Genomic DNA, 15308 nt, shown 5'->3' with positions numbered 1-15308 from the left:
ATTGATAACACGTGCGAATAACAATACTCACTCATAAGACGTGAGTCCTATTGAAACAGACATTCATTTAACATTCCTGACGCTCCAACCATAAAGTTATGCATTTTTTTTACAAAAACGATATAGGTGTTATTAAACAGATTTGAGGAGAGAATATTAATCTGAAAGACATTAGTATATTGGTGATCCTGGTGTCAGTACAGTTGATACAGCAGGAAACTTCACTCATGAATTCTAAATGTACGTCCAACAATACAAGCCCAATTTGCTGTGGTAAAGTCACAGTGTAAATGTCCGCACTGTATCACGGACAACGATGTTGTTGCAAGCCCAGTGCTAGGATTCACACTTCAATGTGTGTGATTACTTGTGTAAAGCACTGATATGTTCTATTGCCCGTCTAGACTTCGTATCAGAACCTTGAATTGGATTCCTCGAAACAAAGAGGAAGCCAATGTGAAGCCTCAACATTTCCATGACAATGCTCGCCTTTACAATCACCTCTCAGTGATTCGAATTTCTGATTCCTTGCCGTCTTAATTTGATAGCAGGACTTGTCTCGATTCTCCGACTCGTCGAGATATTACCAATCTTAGCGGCAAGTAGGTTATCGGCACCGTGGCCTTGATGATGTACCAGGGCCTGACGTACGTCTACGGTGCTTTGTCTGAGACTGCGGAACCATCACATTGACGTTCTTGAAGCTAGTATGTGGAGCCGGTTTCAAGTATAATCGCTTCAGTGTAACATGTTTTCCTATATCTTGGAATCAAATTGGTGTGAATTTGCAATCCAAATTGTTCTTGAATTGTATTGGGAGGCATTTTGTATTTTCGGCAGCTCCGGCTTTGTAAGGGTATTATTTGATAAGACAGAGAATTAAATGGAATGGATTTTTTTTTGTTTAGGAAAAAGTGTTGTATGTTTGTCATGTCTTGGGTGGCGGGGTTTGGTAATAAGTGTTCTTTCAAGAATGCTTATTTCATTTACTGGCTTTCTGTCAAGGGGCTGAAAGTCGTAGCATGATGTTGCGTCACGCCGGCCAGATTCGTGTGGAACTTGGGTTGCCTTTAGAAATGTATATAATAGCCATACCCCCAGTTTTTCTGAACTGATTTTTATTACATTCAGGTCGCTAGTTATCAAGGTTTGAACTTTATCATGATAGTTTCGCATGAATACTTTTCTCAATGTATCTAATCTTCTGTGTTAAACAGTCAGTACATTTCATACATTATTTATTAGATTTAATGTAATAACATTTATGAATGAGTTTCCTGTCTTTTTCAAACGAAGAGCGTTTTCACCAGCTGCATCATCTACATGTATGTCATACAAGTTGTATCTGTCAATACCCCCATAGATTTGGTTAGAAGGCCATCACCTGGGCCATAGCTGGCAGAGTTGTGTATCTGTCAATACCCCCATACATTTGGTTATAAGGCCATCAGCCACGTTTTGTTTGGTAACTTTGTGTTTAACGCCGCACTCAGCAACATATGTAAGTATCGAGTCTGGACCAGACAATCCACTGATTAACAGCATGAGCATCGGCCTACGTAAATGGGCGTTAGACGTGGTCCGTTGCCATTCCTTTAGGAGACATTTGTCCCAGTTGTTGAGCGGCGACAGGTGGTGCTGGTAGTCTTCTGATTTGTCCATCTAGGTAGTCCAATAAGTGTCCTATCGGATTCATGTTGGGAGAACATGCTGGCCACGGCAAAACAACGATGCTAGCGTTATGCAGAATGTCGTTTGTCAGTCTTGCTGTATGAGGCCTTGCATTGTCGTGTTGGTAGACAATGCCACGTGCTTGTGGCTGGACAAATGGCAACACAACTGGTCGCAAAACTTCATCCCTGTATCTTCGAGCAGTCAGGTTGCCATGAATAATCGATGCAGATCTGTCCCCACACCATCACGGTACCGGCTCCAAACGGTCGGACTTGCTGAACGCAGTTCGGCGCTAAACGTTCAGCTACTCGTCTGTAAATATGAGCCCGGCCGTCTTTACTGTACAGGCAAAATGTACTCTCGTCGGTGAACATCACACGTCGCCAGTCACGCATCTGCCAACGTCGACCTCGCTTGGCCCATGTCAGTCGACGACGTCGGTTTTGAAGAGTCAGATGCACTCCGCGGTTGTGTCGACGTGCTCGAATACCATGCTGTCTTAGTCGTCGGTACACTGTTTGTCGACTGATAGGCTGCTATATACTGTCAGTATGCACGTGCATTTCGTGTTACATCAGAAAAAGTCGTTTCTGATTTTTTGCGACGTTTAGGCGATTCGTTGTTCAATGTATTGAATGATGTTACAATGTCATTATGTCATCATTCAACACATGATGGACTTGAAATCTACTGGTTCACGTCGCTGAGATAATGAAAAATGCCTGATAAGAGGGACAAATATTTGGGAATGCTTGTATCTGGAAAGGTCATCGATCGGATTGACCTAATATGAATGCACTTGAATAGTTACCTCGGTTAATTGTTTCTTAGGATTGAATGTCTTCAGTTAACAATATTATGTCCCAAAGGATTAACAGTATTGGCACTGAATCAGCGATCAAGGAATATTTTTATAATAAAATTTGACTTCAAACCTTTTTAAAAAATGTAAAAATCTATATGTCAAAATACAGACTGCTCACGGATGTCTTTGAAAATCGATAAATTTGCATTTATCGGAATTTACAACATGGTGGGGGTCACGCGGTGACAAATTCATTTCTTACTTCTGTCTTAATTGAACCAACTTATTTGGACGCTCAGTTATCCAGCCACAGATGCCTTTGTACAAACTGTTGTCGGAATAAGTGATGATTGAATAGACGCAATCAGATTTAGCAACAGTTCTTCCAATTTTCAATTACATAAAAAAATTACTTTGGCCCCCAAACACTGCTTTAGCCTCGCTCCGAACTGAAAGGTTTTCAATGTGTTATTTAACTTTAAGTAATTAACAGATACACACAGACTGCAGATGCAATTCGGATGAACAGTAGCTTGAGACAAGTGGCAGATAAACAGTAGCTGGAGATAAGTGGCAGATAAACAGTAGCTGGAGATAAGTGGCAGATAAACAGTAGCTGGAAACACGTGACAGATAAACAGTAGCTGGAGACACGTGACAGATAACCTAGCTGGAGACACGTGACATATATACAGTAGCTGGAAAAACTAGCTGGAGACACGTGACAAATAAACAGTAGCTGGAAACACGTGACAAATAAACTAGCTGGAGACACATGACATATATACAGTAGCTGGAAAAACTAGCTGGAGACACGTGACAAATTAACAGTAGCAGGAAACACGTGACAAATAAACTAGCTGGAGACATGTGACATATATACAGTAGCTGGAAAAACTAGTTGGAGACACGTGACAAATAAACAGTAGCTGAAAACACGTGACAAATAAACTAGCTGGAAACACGTGACAGATAACAGTAGCTGGAGACACGTGACAGAAAAACAGGTGTGGACACGTGACGGATAAATATCTGTAGACACGTGATAAATGAACAATACCTACAGACAATTTGCAAAAAACAGTTTCTGCAGACGTCCAATACAGACAACTATGAAATTGCTAAAGACATATAGCCCTGCAGAAAGTATAGAAACCTTCCATGAAACATCAGTGGTTATAATGGTCGTGCCCAAGGCTCATTATCAACAGTGGAGAAATATGGCCGTGGTGTTTCACTGGCTGATAATCGGTGATATCTGGATACGTGTGTGTTTATATTGGTAGTAATGTCAGAAACAAATCTTTATAATCTATTTACTTCGGGGCAAAATGAGCTGTTTTACTTTGGGTATCAATACTTCCTAACTAATCTACGCGGTAAGATCAATCCTTAAACCCAAGTAGCCGTGACACTTCAGGTCACGCCGCTCTATTGGTCACACGTGACAAAACATATTCCATTCCTTTCCTTTGTTCCTGTTCAATGGTTGGCAGCGTAAATGTTTTCGTTAACGATGAGTCACTGGCTGCAAAGCTCAAATACGAACGTTCAAGCCTTAAGAAAGGATTTCAACCACCCGAAGCTGAATGGTTTCGTTTAGTGTTTTTAGGGTATTTCAATACAAAATACTCATTTGAACATTCACAAGGAACTGTGAATGAGTGGCCGTTCAGACATCAACCACGTCATCAAGTCCGGCCCTCGGACCTACTTGCTGGTTATGTCCACCAGCACACGTTACGGGACCTGTTCAAACCCTTAATCTCCGGAAGTATATCGTAAAGCTTATAAGTATATAAATAAAGAGGAGAAGGAGTTTATTTGCAGTCCATGTTCATTTCCAAAATCTTTTTAGGCAGATATAATTTTCTAAGATTGTCATTATAAAGAAAAAGTGGAAACTAAAATTCGCCCTTCATAGCAGCAGATTGGACAAAATGATTCATACATCTACAAAGATATTTGTTTTTTCGATTTTAAAAGACCCGCACTGAGTCACAGAAGAATGTTTCGAATAAAAAGTACAAGGCATTTTTCACTGTTTTTAAGTAGACTTAAATTCCAAATGGGCTGTCAGGAGAATGGGAAACAACGAGTGAGTGACAGTTCTGAAAAAGACCATATCGAAACAACTGGGCCGTTGGATAATGGATATCCAAACAAATATTTATGAAAAAAAACCAAGAGAAAATAAGTAATGAACGGATAGGGGTCTATGTGGGATGACTTCAGTCGTCTAAAAACTCTAACATGTTATACATCGGTTTAGGTCATCTGCCTTCGTGCTCTGGAATTGTGTTTGCCAATATTAAGTGTAATTGTAATTAACTGGGAAATCGATCTTTTCTCCATATACTATTGTACATGGGTTTTGTAACCTGATATGGGGAAACTATTTACACCCCAAAGGATGGAAGTGAGTGAGTGTGGCTTTATGCCACTTTTAGCAATAATCCAGCATTTTCACGGCGGGGGACACCAGAAATTGGCCTCACACACTATACCCAAGTCGGGAATCGAACCCGGGTGTTCAGTGTGACGAGCGAACGCTTTAACCACTAGGCTACCACACCGCCCCTCCCAACAGATGGCTTATTTCCAGTTGGTCATGTCACATTTAAGTTCAACTTAACGAACTGAGTTTCATGATAATTCAGTTGCGTCTGTATCATTGCGGCTGTGTACAGCAACGTCGTGTACAGCAACGTCGTCAGCAACACAATGTTTGTCATTAGAAATAACTTCCTCTCACAGTGATGGGGCGGAAGCACTTCTTTGGAGTACACCAATTTGGTACACAACATAACTTGTTACATTTGTGTTTCCTCTCATTTATGAATACATCTCCAGATCATATGATTTAAAAAGATCATTCGGGACATATGTTACCATACGCTTGCTAACTGATGTGCGATTTGTTTGGAACAAAACTATTAATCAAAACCACAAACCGTATTTCTTGTCCTGAACTTTGTATCCGCCATTTATTCGAGACAGAACATTTTCTTCAGTCAGTGCTCCGAATCGTGCTTGTTCAGCTTGACCTGAGCTACTCTACATATGCATGACCCGGCAGGTCAAATGGCACAAGCGGCAGATCGGGTTATCTTCATTAAATAGGGTGCAGAGGATGTTATTAATGTTGCGTTCGTGCGAAACATGCATACATAGATTCGTTACAGAATTTGTCCCAGAAAACAACACTTCTAAAAAAAACCCAATCATGTCCTGTTTTAATTGAATTGTTTATACAGTCATATGCTATCTAGTTTGGTTTGCTAACTTTACAACTTACAGACGTCAGTTACTTTCACAATCCGATTTACTCTCGCTATCACTCTCTACACCCAGTTCAATTATCACTTTTTCTATTTCGTGTTCAACTGCAATATTTCTGTCCCAGTAGTCGCTTTCCAAATTTTCAACATGGGCACAACAATCAGTCCATTGGTTTACACCAATCATGTGACACAGGTGCACCCCTTCACAATAATAGACCCAACCAGTTGTGACACAGTCACTCAATTCATTAGTATTCACTTGATCAGGTCAAGCTGAACAAGCTGTAGCTTTTCAAATATTACAATATGGCGTAAAAACTCAACAACAACACTCTGGAACTCTGGTTGCCGTTGTTCAAAACAACCTTAGCGCTAGAACTACCTTAAGTCTATGTTAAGGTATGGGAGTTACGGTCAACTTAGCGCTAAGACTACCTTAAGTCTATGTTAAGGTATGGGAGTTAGCACTAAGATCGCTTTGTACAACGGCACCCTGGTACTTTTGTTCGAGACAGAACATTTTCTTCAGTCAGTGCTCCGAATCGTGATGTTCCCATATCTGATAGAAGACGCGAAACAAAATGAGTACACACACCCCTCCCACCCCACCCCCAAGCCCCCAAAGAATAATACTTATTCCGGGTTTTTCAGAGAGAAAGATTCATACCCGGTGACGATTTATTTTGAGTGTGATGGAGTTGAGGGTGAGGTGGGGTGAGGTTGAGGTGGGGGTTTAGGTTTGGGGTGAGGTTGAGGTGGGGGTGAGGTGGGGGTTGAGGTTGAGGTGGGGGTGAGGTTGAGGTGGGGTTGAGGGTGAGGTGAGGGTGAGGTTGAGGTGGGGTTGAGGTTGGGATTGGTGTTGGGGTTGAGGTTGGGGGTGAGGTGAGGAGGTACCTGGATGTATTTAGAAAACCGACTCCCACAAGTTTATTAACTCTTTCCATTGCCATGTTGTATTGCGGTGGTTTTAGAGTTCGAGCAGTAACTCTTCCCTCGCCAATTCAAAAGAAATATTTCCAAAGTTACCACAACGCTAAATTGGGCTTATATTTAACTCAACAACCCATTGATAAAAACTACTCAGTGACAAGTTTAGGCGCCCCCTGCCAAGACTCAAAATACCTCCAATGAATCTTCAAAGGGATTACTACATAAGGTGCTTTAGTTCGCTCGCTGTTCTGACAAGATCTCGTCTTCCTTGTTAATACGGCATCCAATGTCAGCTGCAACGTGCGAAACGACTCAAAATGGCGACGTTGTTTCTCGTCCTCAATTGCTATTCAAGATGATTTGGGGAGCAGTCACTGAATACGAAGCTCCGATCTCTTTACAATCAGCGTCTAGACCAGCTTGTATGGAATAGTGCTTACAAGACGGACAGACTGCTTGTAGTTACCGATGGAGATACACCACTAGCAGACGACAATTCGTCAATCTTCTGCTGCATCCGGGCCCGTGTTTGATGACGTTGTGACGGAGCTATGTATAACACACCATCACGAAATTGGCCATCTGAGTTCGGTGAGATTGAATGAAACAATTATGGCAATCCATCATCGTTTTACCATCCATACATTCCCAATTTACCACCAACCATTGTCAGAGCTGGATCAAATTTGTCTCAAGATGGCGACGTAAGAATGATACCTTTAATAGGCTCACAAATGCATATTGTTGGGTAGAATTAGGACAATTATACACGACGGCGTGAACGTCAATCTATGTCTTCTACACCGACGACGGTTGCATCTTAAAAGCGATAATAGCAGAGAGGGACCATGTCAAACATTTTTGCGAAAAAGATACAATTTACAGTCTTCATTTATGAAAAGAATCAGTTGATTTTATACTGAGATTATTTCAAAATAATGCAATGAAGAACAGTGTGTGGAATAAAAAAATGGAATGTTCTCCGGTAACTGGCAATAAATGATGCCAAAAATATTGATACGTCCCCTATGTCAGAAGGCTATGTTCTGAGCTGTCAAAAATCCTCCCCACCTCCCTATTACTAATCCCATAATTTGAATTTATCTGGTTTGAACGCATTGTAGGAAAACAGCATTAGCCTATGTTAGACCCACTCAGACCGCAACAACCAGAGAGTCCGGACTCTGTAATCTTGTGTCAGACACATTTCAGGAAAGGCTGAAGTACTCTAAGTATTGATACATCATGACAAAGTAGCTAAGTTCGTGTCCGCCATATTGTGTCAACAGTTGGGGAAACTGACAACGTCAGTGACGTTACGCGGGTTTGTTGTCTACACGCTGTCTGGAAGCGGCAGACGCTGTGAGGAGCTCTACAACGCCTCTCCTGTTTGCTGAGGAGGAGGGGAGAAGGGGGGTGAAAGGGGGGGGTGGTTTCTCAGAGGCAATGTGTCTCCCAGGGTCACGGCCTTCTGCTGGTCTGACGCCACGAGCAGATGACCTTCCGGGTTAGTAGACGTCGATGTTCAATTCCATTGATGAATATGTCGCTGTGAAGTATTGTATTTCAGCACGATGCGTCGGTTTCTTTATATATATCACGCCATCTGTTGGGAAATGGTTCTCCGTACCTGTTAGGAAGGACGGAATAGGTCGGGTCCTCGACACAAGGTGTTTTGTGTCAGGAAGGGTTGTGTTTTGTGTCACGGAGGGCAGTGGTTTGTGTCGGAGAGGACGGCGGTTGGTCACAGAGGTGGCAGTTATGTTTTGCAAATACACAGACTCTTTGAAGGATGGTAATCCGTTTGGATTGTAGGGTTCCTTTCAAGCTATGCTATTCTTGCATTGAACTTTCTGACATCGATGCTGAAAGAGTCTTGTTATAGGTCTATTTTCTTGATGCACGAGCCATCTTAGATAGACCAGAGCATGCCTTATAGGGTTGTTAAACTGGAGAAGAATCTGAAGATATTCAGGTCACACAGTTGTTTTGTTGTTTTGTAATGTATAATAGACTATGTAAATGCAAAGTACCAATAGAACAGGACATTAGTAATAATTATCATTAAATAAACAGATTAACAAGATCATTTTTTAAATATTATAATTAGGGGATAACTATACTGTGTTTGACGAATTGGGGACGTATACCGGTGGTTATATAGCCGCAAATTTAGTTATATCGGCGACGCGTAAGCGGATATTATATAACCACCGGTATACGTCCCCAATTCGGCAAACACAGTACAGTTATCCCCATTCTAATTCAACTTGTTTTACGCTGTTTTTTCGTGAAAGAAATTCATTATTTAAACCAAGTCAAAGTTCCTCTATGTCAAAGGTTAATCATATCACTCCTTGAACTTACACCATCGCCAGAAAAAGTAGTTCCCTTTTCAAACTACACACGTTTATTATGTGGACACAGACTAAATCTGACAATGATAAATAGATCATAGTATTATAGATAAAATGGACGGAATTGTGATGAAACCGCCCTCTAGTAACAGAAAGGAGCAGCTCGCTGATTCCTCAACTACGGGCCATTATCAGTTCTGTTGTCAAATGACGCCACAACAGGTGACGTCACGCTCCATAAATCTTGTTTCATGATCTAACAGTGTTGGGTCAACAACCCGTTGCGACTAAGTTGTTTGAACTTAAAATTAAATTTATGATACTGTTTTGTCTTTTTAACACAAATTCCACCCATTTGGACCAATCAGAGCTCTTGTTACATACTAAGTTGAATTAGAACTACCCATACATGTAGTATGATTGTGGGTAATAACATTCCAGATATGTTAAAGGGTTGGAGAGAAACTGTTAACATTGATGAAGATATATTTAATCAAATAATTTGGAATAATAAATTAGTCATTTTAAATAAGAAGTCTGTGTATAATGATGAATGGGTAAAAGCTGGCATTGTATATGTTAGAGATTTGCTTGATGAAAGTGGACAGTTAAGAACTACACTAGAGTTACAAGAGATATATAATTTGAATATTCACAGTAGATATTTTTACAACATCAAAAAGCTGTTCAAAGGGCAATGGGCAGCAATATGTTTTATAAATATAGTCCGAAAATTCAGTTTTTGTTAAACACACCATCTAAGTTACAGGGAAATATTATGAATGATAAGATTAAGTCTAGGCACTTATATTCAATTATTGTGGATAACAAAGTCACTTTACCATATACATTTAATGATTCATCACATACTAGCAAAATGTATGGTCTTTTTACAACCCTTCCGTTATCCAACAAGTTGACAGAATTACAATTCAAGATTATACACAATATTGTGCCATGTAAGAAATGGTTGTTTAAACTTCATTTAAGTGAATCACCAGAATGTGATGACTGTAAAACTTTAGAGGTCATATATAAGTCTCACTATACTGATACCAAAGTTTCTATGAAGCATTTCATTATAGATTTGAAATATGCTCTAGAAATATATAAATATTCAAATGTAAAGTTTATATATTTAGAAGCACTCATGTTAGATTTACAATAAAATTATAATTGGTAAATATTTGAGTTTTTAAATTTGGATTTAAAATTTAAGAAATACACTTCGCTCTACCACCATGTATAGTGTAATAAAACACACCTTTGCCCTGAACTATTATAGTTAAAGCACTGAGACGCAAGCGTCCTCGTGCTTTAACTATAATAGTTCAGGGCAAAGAACTTACACTATACATGGTGGTAGAACGAAGTGTATTCTTCTAAGATGCCAAATTTAATACTTTCTAAAGATAATTACGATTAATTTAAGGCAGAAAACAAACGACGGTGTCGGTGACCTAAATTAAGAATCCTCGCACAGGGCTAACTGGCGCGCTGTTCTATTGATGTGTCTGCCCCCTACGTTAAGACGAACGTTACCAGAAAAAAAAATGATAACAGTTTGATGACGGTTAACGTTCGGATTAAATATCTTCTCTGAATTATTTTAATTACATCTGTCATTAACGTAAACCATATGGGGCAATATGAACGTTGCATTTCTACTACCAACGTAAGTTTAGATCAGTACATACAGAGGAAGTTGAGTAGTCAAGCGACATTCCACAATTGCATTGTGGGAATGTAAACATTACGAACGTTACCGTGTCGCTGAAAACTTGTGAGTCGAAATGACACATTTTAACCATCGTAAAACATAAACGTAATGTTTCTACCAGTGATGTTAGCTGCGTGAAGCAACAGCAAACCAAGAAACTGGATGCAACGGTGTAGTTTACTGTAGGAGGCCGTACGAGGCGATGACAACAGACATGCATCGTGACGTCGCTAACATTGTGACGTAATGTAAAATGGTTCGATTACGAGGGGGGCACATTAGAATGGCGCAGTGACGGGATAACGTCATTCAATTGTTACGTCATCAAAAAAACTATACCTTTATTGTCTGATAATGTTTGTTTTTTTCGATTGTTCTAACCGCTAGGCATCTTAGAATACTCTATATAAAAGTCTCACTATACCAATATCAAAGTTTCTATGAAGCTTTTCATTATAGATTTGTAATATGCTCTGGAATTATATATAGGTAAAGTTTGTGTATGTTGAAGCATTCATTATAGATTTACAATCGAAAATATAATTGGTAAAAGTTTAAGGTTATAAACCAGAAGTCCCTGACCACGTGGACTTGTATGGTTTATGTAAAACCGTGGTTACCGAGGCTGAATAAAGAAAAAAACAAAAACAAAGACAAAAAGACAACATTCCAGTGACGTCACAATGCTAAGTGATGGCAAAATTACTATATGACGTCATCCATTGTTCTCACAACAGGCTAACTTCAGTGACGTTCTGTAAGGTTGACATTGTATGTGGGATGTGTTTTCTCACTTGAGATGTCTGTAAGTTGTATTTACTGACCAACCATCTGGACGTCACAGGTTCGGGATTAACAACTTACAGTCATTTGAGAAATATAACCCGAAAATCCTGTTTGTTGGTTATCCTCAACGCCGTTACTGTCAAGGAAGGCATCTACACGACTTGGATTCAAGCTGGTTACGTCTATTCATTATGCATTCTAATTCAACTTAGTATGTAACACGAGTTCTGATTGGTCAATGCTATAAATTTCCGACCGTATAATCAGCATACACGGTCGCAATTTGAAAATCGAGTCACCAAAACCTTTGAATGTATCCCTACACTACTGGGGTAATGCTGTTTTGCAGGACATTGTCATTTGCAGAAACCATTGGTCAATTAACTCCCCTACCCAGCTGAAATGGGTGGAATTTGTGTTAAAAAAGACAAAACAATATCATAAATTTAATTTTAAAACTACTTTTTCTGGCGATGGTGTAAGTTCAAGGAGTGATATGATTAACCTTTGACCTAGAGGAACATTGACCTGGTTTAAATAATGAATTTCTTTCACGAAAAAACAGCGTAAAACGAGTTGAATTAGAAAGGGGATAACTGTACTGTGTTTGCAACACAGTACAGTTATCCCTAATTCTAATCACAAATCTCACATCCCAAATCACAAACCCATATTTATATCAAAAACAAACCAAGTTCTGTGGATAGTCAACTTCTTGATTGCAATGAGTGCGACCTGATGATAAGGGTGTTAGTACCTACACCGAAACGTAGCACTCATCGCAATAAAGAAGTTGGCTATCCATAGAACTTGGCTTTCCTTCACCGAAACAACTTCTAAAATGCCTCTCAAACAACATGTTGATATTGTCTGAACACAAAATACCATGCCTAGACAATGTTCATCCAGGTTTTCACCTTGCCCATCCCCACCCGAGGCGCCACCCACACCTCCTTCCAATCCCATTTAATCGCCCCTACCCCGACCCTTGTTTTTCTGGGTTTTCAAGGCAACTATCGAACAAGAGTCTCGACTATGGCCAGTCTGCCAAATTACCGCTACGTCTGATGTTATTGTCCGGCGAATTATTCCAGTCACTGACCAGGTGAACGTATCCGGCCAGTTGTTGTCCCTTCCACGTGGCCGGACTGTGTGTTTCTCTGGGTTCAACGACCAACGCGTGTCCATAAAATACATCAGACTGAGTTTCTGCAGGAAAGGTAGGATAGTCTACTGGTAAAAGCGTTCGCTCGTCACGCCGAAGGCCCAGGTTCGATTCCCCACATGGGTACAATGTGCAAAGCCCATTTCCTCGCCATGATATTGGTGGAATATTGCTAAAAGTGGCGTAAAACCATACTCACTCACTTGAGTTTCTGCAAAAACAACCACATGTTTTGAATAATGTGGAAAAATCAGATTGCTCTTGCAAGTATCATTCAAACACAAAAATCGACCCCGCTCCAATATTTGGACTGTTTTGAGATTACTGCACACTTACCAACTTCCTGTACTTAATGTCTTGGATTCAACAAGGCTACTTTCATCCATTATGCATCCCGCGTTTGAGCCTACGACAATCTGTGGAGGTTTCGTGGGAGTGAATGTTGTTTTATTCCGCTGTAGGTACTAATGAAGCTACATCACGATGATCCGCCGATTGTTATTACAGGCAATGATACTCCTGCGGGGAGTGAGTGAGTTTAGTTTTACGCCGCACTCAGCAATATTCCAGCTATATGGCGGTGGTCTTTAAATAATCGAGAGTCTGGACCAGACAATTCAGTGATTAACAGCGTGAGCATCGATGTGCGCAATTGGGAAGCGATGATATGTGTCAACCACGTCAGCGAGCCTGACAACCCGATCCCGTTAGTCGCCACTTACGACATACATGGATTATTGAAGATCAATTCTAACCCGGATCTTCACGGGTAAACGCTGCGATAATGTTGTGACCAGATCAAGTCATGGATGTTCACCAACAAGCTGAAGCTCAATGAGGACAAGACGGAGTGTCTTCTGGTAGAGAACTACACCTCGCCGAGAACAGACCAACATCAAGTCGTTTCACTTTGGCGAAACCACTGTTCCACTATCTAACAGTGTTAAGGACCTTGGCGTGACTGTTGATCCAGAGCTGTCATTGGACCAGCACATTACCATCTTGTGCAGGACATGATTCCTACTCCTCCGAAACATTGGAAACATTCGAAAGCTTCTCACAAAGGAGTCAGCTATAATCGCTGTCCTCTCATTGGTGATGACAAGACTAGATTTCTGCAACAGCCTCTTGCTGGTGCAACAAAATCCCAGATTGGTAGACTGCAACGGGTCCAGAACACAGCAGCAAGAATAGTCACTCTCTCACCCAAGTCATCTCACATCACCCCTGTGTTGAAGGACCTCCACTGGTTGCCCATTCCACAGCGCATCACTTTTAAACTCTGCATTCTCGCCTTCAGATGTCTCTCTGGAAGTGCACCTCAATATCTGTCCGACCTCCTTCCTCCATACAAACCAACAAGATCCCTCCGCTCCGAGAAACATAATCTTCTGTGTATTCCTAAAGTCAGAACAGTTAAATTTGGTCAAAGAACTTTCTCTTATGCTGCAGCCTCAGAATGGAATCATCTCCCACAACATTTGAGAGAAATCACAGAACTTTCAACCTTTCGAACTTCGCTAAAGACCCACCTTTTCCCAAATGCCTTTTCGTCCTGACATCAGCGCTTTGAGCATGCATTGTGCATGGAAATATGCGAGTTATAAATGAACTAGTAGTAGTAGTAGTAGTAGTATAATGCGCGATGAACTGAGTCACCGACTCTGTCCATCCGATCCACTAAATCGCCTCATATTACAAACACAGGTTACTGGGAACCTACCTATTTTAACCCGGAAGAGTCTTCAAACTCTGTTATGTATTTTCTAACCACACTTGTGTTTTGTGATTTAACCGTGTGTTGTGTGATGCTACATAGTAAACAAAACTGCCACTGACTATTTCTTTCCATCATCCATGAAACCCTCAACACATGTGTGGATACATCTGAAAGATATAACCCTTGAAGTTCCGAGTCAGAATGTTTCCTCAACGCCCTGCACTTGTCTCAGGGGCGATATAACGGGATCGAGCAGTCAGATTCGCCGACTTGGTTGACACATGTCATCGTATCCTGATTGATTGAGTTGGGTTTTACGTCACATCGGCATTATTCCAGCCATATAGTGACGAGAACAAGTTTGCATTAATAAACATTGTAAGTACATACTCGGTATGTGTTTTATTTCGAAAACATATATTCATTACATTGTCATTTAAAAGCAGAAAAGGTCATAGCACCAAATTTAAAGGCAGGCCATTTGTTAGTCACATTTCACAGTTACAATTTATGATAGTCACATTTCTCAGTTACAATTTATGATACAGATCAACTTCCCTCAGGTAGTTCACTTTCAGATGAGCGCTCACGCGGGACAACAGAACATATCCTGAATGCGTCGATCGATGCCCATTGTTTCAATCACAAGACTAGTCAACACTTATTTGTCACATGTCATACACATGGAATAATGATGTTCGCAAGCTGAAACATCAACAGAATCTTCCAGAAACTGTTTCCTTTTAGTAATACTATTCCCAAAATATGTCACTGACTTTATGGACTGAGCCGTTAGTTGGACATTATTTATTCTCTAGAATAGGTGGAACAATGCAATATAACTTTGTTATTTTTATAAAAGATTGA

At 40.4% G+C, this 15308-nt stretch overlaps 1 long non-coding RNA gene across 1 annotated transcript; it reads left to right on the top strand.

Moving 5' to 3' along the window:
* The first annotated feature begins 2204 nt into the window (after positions 1–2204).
* Positions 2205–14928, top strand: LOC124274399. Its single transcript, XR_006897928.1, has 4 exons — positions 2205–2295; positions 5665–5669; positions 13146–13150; positions 14918–14928. It is a non-coding gene; the product is annotated as an uncharacterized LOC124274399 (long non-coding RNA).
* Positions 14929–15308: the final 380 nt, after the last annotated feature.

The sequence above is a fragment of the Haliotis rubra genome, unplaced genomic scaffold (genome assembly GCF_003918875.1).
Source record: "Haliotis rubra isolate DU_JTF1 unplaced genomic scaffold, ASM391887v1 Scf190, whole genome shotgun sequence".
Lineage (NCBI taxonomy): Eukaryota > Metazoa > Mollusca > Gastropoda > Lepetellida > Haliotidae > Haliotis > Haliotis rubra.
This window is presented reverse-complemented; position numbering and strand designations above follow the sequence as displayed.